We start from the raw sequence: 12938 nt of genomic DNA, 5'->3' as shown, positions 1-12938 counted from the left end.
CTGCTAAACATCTTTCATGACGATTATGATTCATTCAACCAGGAGATACCATGAGAACTCTGCATCTCACTTACTTTCCAAAGGTGTCTGTGGTCCTTAAAATGACTGTTTCTCTGACTGCAGATATAACTTACCTCATTACCATAGGATATGTTTAAAAGACAAAAAAAAGCCTGCTAATTAGCTCTGCTGGGCTGCATGATGGCAGTTTCAAGTGTCAGAAGTATGGCAGTTACACAGAGGTACAACACCTGTGGGCCTAGAAGGCCACGTGCTTCAAATATACACTCTCCTACCAGTGTCCCTGAGGCCTGATCCAATATTTGCGCATTTGTATACAACCCAGAAAGCTATTTTTTTAATTGAAACAAAGAAGCACAGAGATAGGGTCAAGGCAGCTATAGACCAGGCCCCCTCCGTTCTTGCTGACTTGAGTAAAAGTTAAGAGTCTTATAGCTAAAGCAGTGCCTTTTCGTGCCCCGATTCATAGATGTTCTTACCTCACCTCAACCTACCGTGGCAGCCTGGGAGGTTCCTCCAGCAGCGAGCACAACACCAGACGCAGGAATGTGGGTTTGCTTTCTCCCAGTCTTCCCTCCTCCCGGGGCGCAGAACACTCTGCCGTCGGGTGAGCCACGGCTTTGGGGTTTGCACGCATCAGGTGGCAGTGGTGGTGCAGCGTGCACTGAGAGACAGACAACCGCTGACACTAAGCTCATGTATTCCCTTTATTGAACTGTACTAGTTATTGCAATCAGATTAAGTCACATTTATAAAGCAGACCATCCAGTTGCACTGAAACCGATTATATTCATTACATAGTTTTAATCACTGTCCGGTGAACTGGCAAATCCAATCAAAGCATTAGTCTTTAATTAAAAAATTAAAAGGAAATATTCAGACAATAGCCAAGCAATCACATCACAATGCACAGTTACCTAAAATTGCAATTAAAAAGCAGTTAACAAAAAAGAAAAAAAAAATCACACCTAATCTTTAACTATCAATATAATACAAGAAGCAACAAAGGGCAACAGCATCAAAGCAGATTTATCTAACACTATAAATTCAGTCAGAAGCAGAAGCTCTAAAGTACACTAGCTGAAGCAGGACAATAAAAAATACTGAGCATGGAATACTTTTAATCTCTTCCATTAATATTCATTTCCAGCTGCTTATAATAGCAGCGCCTCATGGCCAAATCATTAGAGTTTTACATCTGGGTTGCAAATGACACTTTGATTGGATGTAATGTTCAAATGGTCCTCCCCACTGTGCCACCGTCAAGTCTTCTGCAGAGAGGTGTCCTGTAGTGCCAGTGGCTCACTGTGCGTGCTGGCTCAATGTGTGGTTCTGGAAAGACGAAAAAAGGAGACATGCATGAGGGGCAGAATAATAGAAAGCATGCCCATACCCTCCTACTCAGTACCGTTTATGCAGAGCTCCACATAAAAGCTTCTCAATTATTACAAAACAAAATGCAATAAAGAAAAAGTACTCATAAGTAACAGCTGCCAATATGACACATTTGCTTTGTTCTGACAGATCTGTTATTGCTGGCATGAACTTAGAAAAAAAATGCTACAAGCCAAGTACAGCCATGAGGGTTTCTTTTTTTTCTCCTCCTTTCAATACATATCAAGAAAGTGGTAACACTTCATGGGCAAAAACTGCCTTTAGGGATTCCCTTAACTGTAACAATTAAAACAAAAAATCCGAATCGCGGTGGGAACCCTTCCCATATTCGACTCTTTTATTCTCACTCGTACCGGGTGCGAGCACTGGCAGCGAGAGACACCAGATTGTGACACACACTTCTCGCTCCAAGAAATACTTCGGCAGTAACAGTTGAACCGCCAGTGCAAATGCTTGGGCAGTAACAGCTGACCCGCCAGTGCGGGCACTGGGGTGATACACCCAGCAGAAAAAGGCTGGACGTGTAACCCAGAAGTTCAATCTTTTTCAAGAACAGACTTCGCTCTGTTTCTTTCAGCAGTTCAGAGTCTTTTTTGTTCCCCTTTTCCCTTTTGGTAGATTTGTAACAGCCTCGTGTCATCACTGGGTCTTGCGTCAGAGCACGCTGATCTGTCTTGCTGTTTTGTGCTGGGGCCAATAAATCACGAAGCCGACCCTGGAAGCGTATTTTTAGAGCAGTACCAATTCACCTATATTTTGTGTGCTGACTGAAACCCGAGCCCTAAATATAAGCTCAGCTTTATTTGTATGATGATTCAACTATTTGGGCAACTAGAGATGTGCTTCATGGTGAGCTTGAGCTGCGTCCCCAGCATCCTCGAATATAAAAATTCATTTGCATTATTTCAAGCCTAGGCAATTTTACTAGTCTCCATCTGCCTAATAACAGAGCTGGACAAGTCCGCCAGCTTGAAGAATAAGTTTTTAAACAGAAAATGAATTTTGAATCTAATTATTAATTTACACTGACGACGCTTTAAAATAAAGTTATGTTAACTTTTCATAAATCATCTGGTCCTTCTACACCATCCACAGTTACGTCTCAATCAGGAAAAAGCACCATCCTCCTCTCTGCCCAGAGCCGGCTCTCCCTAATGACGACTGGCTGTGGACTCTCCCTAATGACAACCGCTAACGGGCGGCCCGCGATGCACGGGGGCAGGCAGCGGTGACCCCATTTGCAGGCAGGAGCATTTCTGGACTGTGCACTCCCAAAAAGTGACCACCAGGTGTCACAAGTGCTGCTGAGTTCCTAAATCGTGGCAAAAGTTCTCCGGATACTGCAGCGGGTGGGCTGTGAGGGAACTCCGTGCAGTAACGGGCAGGTTCAGCTGCCAGAAGGTTATGGAGGCGGCAGAAAAGCATCATCGCTAACACACGCCCGCAGGAGCCCTTCTGAAATTAAATACAAGCGACTGACAAAATCATAAAATAACTGGTCCTTGTTTAGCGTAACACAAGTCCTCTGAACACACCCCGGTCTGTGATGCTAAATATTTCAGAATCAAAAACCAGAAGTACTGAGCAAAGACCTGGAAAGCTTATCAGAGGAAAAAGCACAATACTCGAATAATGTCAAGTGAACTGACAGCTGAAACTACTTTGCTTTTAGACATTTTAACATCACCAAACACAAAATCCAATGGCTTTTTAAAAACTTCACTATATGTGGAAATTTTCCCTGCCTTACGAAGCAGCACCCGTTGCAATGCTGCATGTTATTTGCAAATCAAGTAACGACTTTATGGAGGATGGCTGGAGCCCTACAAACACAATGGCAGCACTGACAAGGAGCTTGTCCGCTAAACCGATGTGGGAAAGCATGAAAATGGTAAAGAACACCAGGCTGCTCTTTGCTCAGACACAGTCCTCAGCATTTTAACAACGGCCATTTCTTCTGCACTCATTGCCATTCTGTTTTTAGGTCATCCTTACTATCAATAAAAAAAGCAAAAGGTTTACCATCTTCAGTAGAAAGAAGGGCTATTTGTGGTAGACAAATCCATACTTATTTAGGCAGTGTCATTTAAAAGATAATGCACAATCAGCACTAGATGCATGACGCACGGTCTACAGGCAGGGAACATGATTTCAAACTTGTGTGGCTGCTGCATTGATTACACCAGGCAGGTCAATAAAGGAATGGTATGTGGCTCTAAATCTGATAATGAAGCTTTCATTGTGAGCCCTCCCTCCTCAAGCATGGGTTAATAATAGGTTCTGAATGCTCCTAATATAATGAATATACTGGGTTTGTGATCTGGGTTTACACAAAGAAACAAACAGATTATACTCAAACCCTGCAGCCATTCAGAGCTGGGTCAGGTAGGGGCTGAGAAAATAGCCATGCCATAGGCTATCAGCTAAAAAACCCCCTGAAACCCACAACATTTTTCATACACAAATCTTGATTTTGTCTTAATGTCTTGGGAATGTACCATTTATTCCCTTTGCATGCATTACTGGCAATCAATATGCTGACTAGTCCCCGGACCAAGCAGCTAATAAATCGAGCCACATTTTATACAGGACCTGACAAGCACATCTGTAATGCCAACGGACACGAGAGGCTGCATGCACCGAATCCACCCCCGCCTCTCAGGAGCAGGTCCTGGACAGCCACGGGCACCCATGTTAAGTCCTGCTCGCCCAGGTGCTGCTGCACACCAGACCACCAGGGTCCTGCCCGTGCGAATCCCATGCAGCCACCACTGGGGCGCACTCAGATGGCCCATGAAAACCTGGCCGTATCCTTTGTAACCAGCATCAGCTTCTCACCTATTAAAATGTATTTCAGACCACACAAATATGCTTTCCAAAAAAGGTCTGGCAAGCTCTGTCTCCTATCACTAGCCACCGTCATGTCTTATCTTCTTGCTTCTCCTCCCTCTGCCCATGTGCGTGCCGCTGACTGGAATGGTGCTTTGCAGATGTCAGAAAGTGTCCGAGACATTCAGTGCTTGTGTCTCTTCTCTCTCATATTTGTTCTGCATATTTGACCCATGCTTTATCAAATAACTTTCAAATTAGGCACCTCTCTGTGTGCCCACAGACAAAGAAAGGCCCCTGATGACCAGACTTTCAGAGAAATTGAAAGAAAAATAAAATCCTGGCATTAAGAGTGCCCTATGCCTTAGCAGAAATAGCTCTCGCCCTGATGCTACACCAGGTTGTTCCAGGTGGCAGAATGAAAACCATAAAGGCCAGGAGGGAGCAAGCGTTTTGTAAGATGTGACACTACAGTTGCCTCTACTCAAGTCGCCGTCTGCTGTCCAATGGGGAAGCTTCACCCACCTTCCAGCGGGAGGGCGGGCTGGCAGGGCACTGCGGGACGTGAGTTTTCAACTCTAGAAGTTAAAAAACAAAACAAACAAAAATCTTCATGGCAATTTCCAAAGGAAAATACAGCAGCCACAAAGACAAAGCCTCTCCAGGCATGCGTGTGTGCGTTTGCACATGCCTACCTGCACATCCACACACGCCTGCAGCGGGGGCTGGCAGGACCCAGAACAGAATTTGGAAGCTGAACATTAAAAATGGCTCTTCCCAGCTCCTGTTCGGCCCCCTGGCTGACGCACGGCTCACAGCTGATACCCCACTGAATACATCATTCTGAGACATTACTGCAGCTGGAAAACTCTACAGCAGCACTAAGTCACCTGTCAAGATCAAGTAAGTCACAGCTTATTTATAGGACAAGGTTGGAAAATGTCTTCTTTTCTTTTCTTAATAATCATGCAAAATGGATAGCAATTCCGTTAGCCACGTCAGCGGGAGAAATGCAACTACCCCGAGCCTCAGGGTTGCCGCAGTGTTTAAGTGGAATTTTCTACTGGCTGCACAATCCCCAAATGAACCATTTGTGGAAGTGTCTGTGACCAAGGAACTGGGCGACGGGTTCTGCAGGAAATAAAAAGATTTCAAAGAACGGCTGATTATTGTCCGTGCAGATACTGATTGCTCTCCAGATCCTCCCTGGGGACACCCCCTGCCTACCCTCTGGATGCGGATCAAGCCGTTTGTGCAGGACATCTACAATGAATATTTCTCTGTTTTTCTACACGCATTATTATGAAAACACTGGCATGACAATCTACATTTTCAGAGCACTGTGTCAAGAAGGAAAGCATCAGGCTTGAAAGATGATCACTTACAGCAGTTCAAAGAACTCCTACAAGCTGTATAAAGACTGAGAAAAAACACACACACAAAAGCAGCACATGATGGAGCGAAGCGCCAAGCCAGGCAGTCAAGCTGGGAGTCTCCCACACTGCAAGGGCGTTCACTGCCAACAAGTCACAGGTGTACTGCACAGGAGCAGCTGAAAAAAATAAAACACACCTGCAAGGGGTGTGATAATGGTTTGGGGCCATAATACATCCAGTCTATAGTGCCACTGTGCATCTCTAATGGATTCAGATATTTTGTACCAGCCGGTTAGAGATACACTGTCTACGTGCATCAGCACATACACCTGAAAGACCATGTGTGGAACAGGGGTTAAGAAATGGCACGATGAGGCTGGTGATGCCCACCGCCCTCAAATGACATTCATAAGCCTTCTGCAGTGTTCCACAGAGATTGGGACTCTGATTAAAGGTTACAGAGCCACTCTCTCCACTTCCAAATCATATTAAAATGAACAGAAATAACTCCTCAGATAGTTTCAATAGGAATTATGGAGACAATAGATTTCTGTGACAAGCGGCCAATGTGAAACATAACTGGTGACGAGCCACTGGGCGAGCCGTGTGCAGGACCACGCTGGGTTCTGGAGAGGACACGTGCTGTCCCTGCTGCCCCACACATCGCTTCCATGGAGCCAGGGCTCAGCCCCTGCCCGTCCTGGCTACTCCACAGCTCAGGGCCTGGGGACACTGCACTTGCTGTGGCACCACACAACCCCCCAGTCTGCAAACACCAGCCCCAGACTGGAAACACTGATGGCAGGGATCACGGTCTCAGCTGGGGGCTCTGTGGGGCCACTCATCCCCATTCTCTCTCCTTTGCCCCTATTGGAGCGGGGCCGGGGGGCACAAGAGCAGCGGCCCCTCCATGCACTGCCAGTACACACAGCTCGCCAAACCCTGGATGCAGTCATTGAATGGAATCAAAGGTTCCAGTCTCACATTTCAACATATATGTACAAAAAAGACACAACAAAACCTCCAAATTGCTACAAACAGAAGTCAGTGTCTAAATATTTACAAAATACCATCTGCAGCGTTCTTTTTTCAAACAATGTTTCGCATCTTTTGAATTCAAAATGGTCCAAAAATCTCTCAGCCGTTATTCCTCATTATATACCCATAAGCACACACACATATGTGCACAGGTACTACTTCCCTCTAACAGCATTCCATAAAGATCAAAATCTTTACGCCTTGACTTTATAAAGAGATTACTTCAGGCAGAGGACACAAGCCGACCCTTGCTTTAGCCACTGGAGATTATGCTCTCTACAGAAAGCTGTGAGCCTTAAATTGGTGCTGCTCTAATCCTAAACTGGAGAGGCATTCAAGGGATGCCATGACCCAGAAGAGCAAGAGGAAAAAAACAAATTTTTTTTAAAAAAGCACATTGAAGGGGAGTGGGGGAAAAAGGGAGAGAGAAAGAGAGAAGGACAGCAAGCTTGCTTTACAGGCTAAACCTATTTAATTTTATTGTTAATTTCTGGTTGCTACTTTCCCTTTGCTATCAGACTTTAAAGAAAAATCACCTTTGCACCCCCTTGCAGTTTGTATGTGCTTATTTTTAGAACTGTCTGACAATTATCCAAGGGTCTAAGACTAACAGATGGCCTGTCTTAAAGCCTCATATGTTCACTAGTTTGCACTTCTGACAAACAGTAAATGTACTCAAGAGCGTGCCATAAACAGGGCTGAATGAATACTCAGAACACAATTTAGTTAATGCACTTCATTAAAACTGATAGTGGTAACCAATGTTTCCCATAAAACCAGGTGTTAATTCCCCTTCCAGTTGTTGCAAGTAACTCTCACCCGGTGACATTTATACGCTTAGATCCTGGTTTTTCAGGAAATACAGTATTACTTCTTTCCTTTCCCCTGGTATTTCACCCACTACATAAAATGCTTGTAACAAGTGAACTTCGAGTTATCATAGTACTCAATAAAAAAATAAAATTGTCAGGCAAGACAGGTTCACATGTCCCTTCTTTATCTGAAGAATCCCTTGAAATGGAGGCAGAGGCAAACGAGAGGTGGCACATCCTTTGTGAGAGGCAGCGGCTGCTCCCTTCATCTCCCAGCAGCTGACGACTTGCCACGCGTCAGTCAGCCCCGTGGCAGCACGCTTGGAGGTGGCACTTCAACAAATGCCGTTCGGAAGCCGTCCTTTGCAAGTTATTGAACCGAGAGAAAATATAAAAATCACTTGGAGCGCCTAGGAAAATACGCCTGGAGGTTTGGTGTCAGTTGAAAAGCCAAGTTGGCTCCTTCCAATGAAAATACCTGCATGTGAGGTACTGGGATGCTTGCACACACCTGGGGTTTACTCCAGGGCCAAATGCCCCTTTCACTGGTTCTGGGACACAGAAATACTCCTCTGTGCCAGGACAGCACTGGCCCTGGCACCTGGGGTGTCTGCAACCCCAGGGAGGGTGCCTGCTCCCCAAGAGGACCAAACCTGCCCGCTGCTCCGGCACCGCGGGCCCAGCATCGGCTGGAGGCGATGGGAGGGTTCAGAACTGGCAAAATACTGACAGGGAAAAGAGCTGCTCCACACATGACTAACTGAATGGTGGCTGCTTTTTTTAACAGAAATCATCTTCTGTGGCTGGCACATTTCTGTTCGGCGGCACAAGTGCCCAGGCGTTGGTCTGAACAGCCCAGGCAGCCCCAGGGCTGCGGGCTCTGCTGCATCGGCCCAGCAATGCACTTGCTCAGCTCTATCTCCATACTTGCACCATTTCTGATAATTTTAATGATTCTTGGACTTTGATAGGCATTTCTATGTTATTCTGGTTTGAAAATGTACATTTTTATAGCAATACCTTTCTTAGACTTATTTTTCCCAACACCAGCCTTTTCTCACACCAGCTCAGGATTTTTTAGATGATTTATGAATTTAATTTCTCTTCTAATTCCAGTTGTCTTGTCCTAATCAGACTTTGACAACTCACCTAACATACTTTCCCCTCTCCACTTGAGACTAATAATTCTGTATCACCAGTCTTCTAGACCTGCCGTGTCTTTCTATTCTTCTCTAAAAACTCCGAATAAACCAAGGTGGGTCTATTACAAATGAATGCCAAATGCAACCCCAAGCCTGGCACAGCTTCTCATATTCGATTAAATACCTCACTGAAAAGTCTATACGCTTCTTCCAAAAACACTGGGTAAAATGCTGAAGCACAAAGGCAAACCAAAGCCTTTGGGAAAATCTCCTTACCATGGCGCTTTGGAAATAAAAATCACAGGAGAATACATTATTAAGAGATAACTGGAGTCTTCTGTTAGAGAAACTATCCGTAAACACACCATAATTCACTGAGGCACCCAATGAAACCAGGGAGCTAATAATACCTGTCCTGTGGGACTGCGCACTCCCGAGAATTTCACTCAGAAATGCAAATTTATCGGCGTCCTTGTGGCTTCTAGTCTACAGCATGCCATGCGCGAGATCAAAATAAGCTGAGGGAAGAACCTTACGCTTCCTAAATGTAAAGGGAGAGGGACAATTTCAATTCCTCTTGTCAGAAGTGCATAAAACCAGAATATTTTTAGAATTCCTGCTCTCCTCCCCCAGCCCCACCGTTTCTCCCTGAGCGAGTCCGAGAGCCGCTGCTGATCCCCGGAGCAGGGAAGGGCTCGCAGGATCCCAGCACACTGCTCTGCCGGCAGCGCTCTGCGCTTCGGCCTCGGCTCGGGTGCCCGTGGGTTTCTGGGGAGCTGGTCCCATGGGCACCCTGGTGCTGGGGGCCACCGCGGTGCTGGGGGCCACCGCGGTGCTGGGGCCACGGCCACCTCCACACATCCACAGACACGGTTGCTCTCCTGGCATGCAGCAGCGTGCCTGCCCTTCACCAGACTTTGGAGTAACCCTCCAAAGCTGTCCTGATGCATGCCAATACCTTGCTTTTAGTCTGTTTTCAAATCTAAGCCACACGCTAATGAGAGAAAGCATCTGCTGCCCACAGGTCCTGTGCCTGTGCTACACCAAAGCCTTCCACACACAACTCATTGCAGTCCTGTTTCTGTCCAGTTATGGGGCCCGCTCAGGGAAGCAATGTGTTTCAAAATCATTTGCAAGAGGAAAACAATTTTCCAGGAATCCTTCTTAGGTATTCCTCTCAAAAACGTGATTTGTTGATTTAGTTGAAGCCTATCTGAAGCATATCTCGTTAATCCCTCCTTGATCTAAGGTAAATCACACAGCAGAAGCCAGTTAATTGTTCATTTCTGTGAGGGCTGGCATTGTCATTATGGGACCCCTTGTGACTCTTCTATAAACAGGAAATAATTTCCTGATTGGGTCTTTATTATAGTGCCATGGCTGGCAACCTCTAACACTTCTTTTCCTCAAAAAATACTTAAAGAAAAAGGGAAATGATTTACATGGTACCTTTAGCAGTCACCCGTCAAAATGCATAGACAAAAGCTTCACTGAGTGACCATTTCCATGGGAATACAACCCAAAAAAGTCAAGAAATTCACAGTCGAATCTAAAACTGGCTCCTTAACTTGCCCTGCTGTTCCTCAGTACGGCAAGGGTCACTGAACACCATCTGATTTTTTAGGGGTTTTTTTTGCTGCACCAGTTAGGTATTCCTGCTGGTGAGGACCAGGTATAAAACAGTCTCAGACCGAGCTGTGAATTTTAATGCAGACATTAACCGGGGCACATCTCACAGTCTTCACTTGGGCAACATCCTCCATCAAACGATGGGAGCTGCAGCTGACCCCGGTTCCCTGCACCAAATAAGCGTGCGTGGACAGCCTGTGCTACAGCACTGCACCGGCCTTCTAGCAGGAATTCTTTTAAAAAGCAGCAACTGAAGTAAAATCCCCTCTGATGTAATACTGATCTGACCAACTGTATCCCCATGTGTTAGGGATACATTTTTCTTAGAGGCAGAGAAATACTCCTGTCGTGTGGCACCCACAGACTGCTTGGGCTGACAGCACGGCTGGTCGGTGACCTGTTGCCTTGGATGTAATGGCTGTTACTGCTGGCTTCTCACTCCAAAAGGGGCATAAAAATCCCCCAATGCAAGTCTCTCCACTATAAGATAGCAAGGCCACAGTTTCCAGAAGTCCTTTACACGCCACCACCAGAGCAGGAACCTGCAGACAGGACTGTGCTCCCCACCCCTGGCCTTGAATTAACCCCGGAGGAGCCAGCAGTGTGACAGAGCCAAGCAAGATTTGCTCCCAGAAGTAAAAGAGGGGGCAAAATACCATGAACATGAGCTGCCTCCTCCAAGATACCACAAGGCAAAACAGCGAGGCAACACCACCATGGTCTGTGTGTGAAAAAACTGTAACTTGAAAACTGGGATTTTCCAGCCTGTGCTACTCCATTACAACAGTGTCGCAGCTCTCAGAAAAATCTGCCTTCTAAACAGCAAGCTGCTACATTTTAAACAATGGTGATTTCAAACAAAGAGTAGGAGAGCATGTGTTGGCCCCAGAGGAGGACGGGTTTTTCAGAACATGTTCTAAACCTCCTCTCCACTCCTTTTGGAGGCACGGTAATGTAACACACCGATGACAGATACGCTGTGTGCAGTCAAACCTCAATGCCCATGGCAATTTATTCAGGTTTAACTGCAACAGAAACAAACGAGGAGGCTCAGTGGCCAGGCAGGAGCTCTCCCCCCCAGGCTGGCATGGCACAGGCAGGGCTGAGGCCATTTCTGCACAGAGCAAAGCAGAGGCAATTTGGGTCTGTGGACCTCCACAGAGGCCCTGCACGGAGGCGACCCTGGGGTGTCCGTCCCGCCTGCCCGAGACACGGCACAGAAGACACAGGAGATGCTCTGCAGCAGATCTGCTCCAGCACGGCCAGGTTGATAAGCTCAGGATTGAGCTGCTGCCAGATCGGGACTGGCTCCTGCAGAGCGGGGGCAACGGAGCCTTGCTGAGCCCATGCTGACCTTCCACAAAGCCACGAACTGCCTCCACACTGATCCCCTCTGCAGCTACGGTCCCATCTTATCTCTATCATCTAGATTTTCCCAACAAATCCCCATCACCTAATTAAGGATACATGGTTTAGTATCTTGTAAGTTACTCTATTAACATGAAAGGTGAAGGAAGAAGGCAGCATTATCCATCCGCCTGTCAGCGGTCGCTGCAGCAGCCAGGTCACCGCACACGCACGCCCAGCCCGTGCACCAAACACTCCCCTTCCCTTTGCCTGAGCGCAGAAAGAAACTGCAGAACAGGCACAACCTGGAAGCAAGCTGTATTCTATAATATTTTACCTTTCTTCTTTTCCCCTCTGGTCAAAGGCAGATATAAAACTACTCTCAAAATACAATGCCAAAGCACAGCATTAATTATGCAAACTTCAGTATATGATTGAATATACTTCTCTGAAAGTAATTTCAGAGAGAGCGAGCAGAAAGGTTGTTCCAGGGTTGTTTTCAGGTCCCTGAAAGTAAGCTGGGCTGAAAACACAGACAACTTCCCCCCCGCCAGAGCCAGAGGTGCAGGCAGCGACAGCCCCATGCACATGCCCAGCCGTGGAAAGGCAAATTACTGACTTTCTAACTATTCCTTCTCCTTTTCTTCTGATCAGGCCCCATTTTTTCCTGACTGCTCATCACGCTTGCTCCATGACCTCGCGGAGCAAGGAGAGCAGGTAAGGCAGTGAAGAACGAGCAGGAGCCTCCCTTCAAAATCACCCTGGGAAAACCAGACCTTGGGATCGGGTGCCGGGCAGGACTCCCCCCAGCGTTGGATCAGTCCAGCAGCCAGGGCTGGACCCGTGCTCCCACGGCCTTGGCTGCCTGAGGAGAGAAACCTCGGATCACAGCCTAAACCTCCTGCTCGGCAAGTCCAAGGTGTGCCCAAGGCCGTTCACATTTCTTTGTGAAACTCCCTTTCCAATTCCTTCAGCCGGTAAAAGTGCTGAGGGCTCCGCCAGCACCACAGCAGCACGACATCGCTCCAGGATTTCCTGTCTGGAATTTAGGCTTCACGTCTGAAGCACATACACACACACACACACACACACACATCCCCATTTGTGTGACTGAGAAAACACAGGACACTTGCCATACGTTATTATCTTCTTGGGGAAGTGATATAGAGGACAAAAGAGACTATATTTACTCCCTCTCCAGCTGCTTTTACAATCTAATAATTTATTTCTCCTGGACATAAATTTCAGATTTAAACGAAATCCCTGAAACTTAAAGATGCCACATGGTAGAGACCAGGGCAGTATTTCTTTCTGTTTTGGAGATGGAGCGCTTAATGCATTGCCCTGTT

General features: G+C 46.6%; 1 long non-coding RNA gene across 1 annotated transcript in view; it reads right to left on the bottom strand.

The window, feature by feature from the left end:
• Positions 1 to 715: 715 nt before the first annotated feature.
• The window catches only part of LOC104545269, a 23586-nt gene continuing 11363 nt past the window's right edge, over positions 716 to 12938 (bottom strand). The window contains exon 3 of the long non-coding RNA XR_728175.1: positions 716 to 1353. This is a non-coding gene — a long non-coding RNA (uncharacterized LOC104545269). The remainder of the gene's footprint in view (positions 1354 to 12938) is intronic.

Source organism: Mesitornis unicolor, unplaced genomic scaffold (genome assembly GCF_000695765.1).
Source record: "Mesitornis unicolor isolate BGI_N332 unplaced genomic scaffold, ASM69576v1 scaffold20180, whole genome shotgun sequence".
Taxonomy (NCBI): domain Eukaryota; kingdom Metazoa; phylum Chordata; class Aves; order Mesitornithiformes; family Mesitornithidae; genus Mesitornis; species Mesitornis unicolor.
The sequence above is the reverse complement of the archived record's forward strand: the minus strand, read 5'-3'. Positions and strand labels throughout refer to the sequence as shown.